Source organism: Phalangium opilio, unplaced genomic scaffold (genome assembly GCF_054372755.1).
Source record: "Phalangium opilio isolate 3A_F unplaced genomic scaffold, DU_Popi_V2 ptg000073l_1, whole genome shotgun sequence".
NCBI lineage: Eukaryota > Metazoa > Arthropoda > Arachnida > Opiliones > Phalangiidae > Phalangium > Phalangium opilio.
In genome coordinates, this window is record NW_028324183.1 from 1,950,465 (window position 1) to 1,952,106 (window position 1,642).

The following is a 1,642-nucleotide window of genomic DNA, read 5'->3' on the forward strand; positions in this document are numbered from 1 at the left end:
TTAAAATAAAACCTAACTTCCAAAAATACTACTCCATATGGTGGCAAAAAAATAGCACCCAATGTACCTAGCCAATAAATGAATAAATAAAATAATGAAATAAATAAATAAAAAGGCATTAGCGAGGAAACGCGAATCTGTCGTATTTACGTGACGTCACTCTCACATCGAACATCACGAAAAGGAAATAACAGACCGAACTTAGAAACAGATAATGCTGCTGTATTCTTGCCAGGAACATTTTGCAACGCCCTTAAAATTAATATAAATTATACCGAATTCCTGATTATACCAGAATTAAATGTAATTCTGATTTTTACTATTAATGCAGAAAAACCGAATGTATATAACATAACGGAAATAAAAATTCAAAGCATAAATTCTACTCTGCGGCCAATTATAAAATGTACACGCTGCCTCTTTCTCAGATAATCGCGCATGGGTTTACTGCAGGGAGAACTAATTATAATGTGTCTTAAGATCACTAACAGTGATCTCAAGACACGGGATTTGCTGATCTCTAACTGTTATAAAGTGTACAGAAATTAATGTAGGAAGTGATCTGTCAGTGTTCAAACGCATACTTTTTTGTGTGACTGCTAAAGGACGCTTAAGGATCACCAACATTCACATAAAGATCACTTTCCAAAAATAATAGATTGTATTTTAACGTTAATAGAGCACTCACGAACGTTTCAAGATCACCTTTGGTTCACCAGGAATGATCTTCATATGTTCAAAAATGATGTCAAAGTGAATTTTAATTTTGCAGTGAATGATCTTGTAAGCAGAGTGGCGCAGTGGAAGCGTGCTGGGCCCATAACCCAGAGGTCCGTGGATAGAAACCACGCTCTGCTACGTTATTGCAAAGTAGCATTTGCTATTTTGGTATCAGTTAGTTTTTCATATAACGGTGATGTAAGCCGAGTGGCGCAGTGGAAGCGTGATGGGCCCATAACCCAGAGGTCCGTGGATCGAAACCACGCTCTGCTAAATTAATGAAAAATAGCACTTGCTATTTTGATATAAGTTAGTTTGTTCATACAATGATCATGTAAGCAGAGTGGCGCAGTGGAAGCGTGTTGGGCCCATAACCCAGAGGTCCGTGGATCGAAACCACGCTCTGCTATGTTAATGCAAAGTAGCATTTGCTATTTTGATATAAGTTAGTTTGTTCATACAATGATCATGTAAGCAGGGTGGCGCAGTGGAAGCGTGCTGGGCCAATAACCCAGAGGTCCGTGGATCGAAACCACGCTCAGCTATGTTAGTGCAAAGTAGCATTTGCTATTTTGGTATCAGTTAGTGTTTCATATAATGGTGACGTAAGCAGAGTGGCGCAGTGGAAGCGTGCTGGGCCCATAGCCCAGAGGTCCGTGGATCGAAACCACGCTCTGCTATGTTAATGCAAAGTAGCATTTGCTATTTTGTTACAGTTAGTTTTTCATATAATGGTGACGTAAGCAGAGTGGCGCAGTGGAAGCGTGTTGGGCCCATAACCCAGAGGTCCGTGGATCGAAACCACGCTCTGCTATGTTGATGCAAAGTAGCATTTGCTATTTTGGTATTAGTAAGTTTTTCATATAATGATGATGTAAGCAGAGTGGCGCAGTGGAAGCGTGCTGGGCCCATAACAAAGGGG

The 1,642-nt window shown here is 40.2% G+C and overlaps 1 non-coding gene across 1 annotated transcript; it reads left to right on the forward strand.

The window, feature by feature from the left end:
* Positions 1-1,193: 1,193 nt before the first annotated feature.
* On the forward strand, positions 1,194-1,265 carry TRNAI-AAU (transfer RNA isoleucine (anticodon AAU)). Its single transcript has one exon. It is a non-coding gene; the product is annotated as a tRNA-Ile (tRNA).
* Positions 1,266-1,642: the final 377 nt, after the last annotated feature.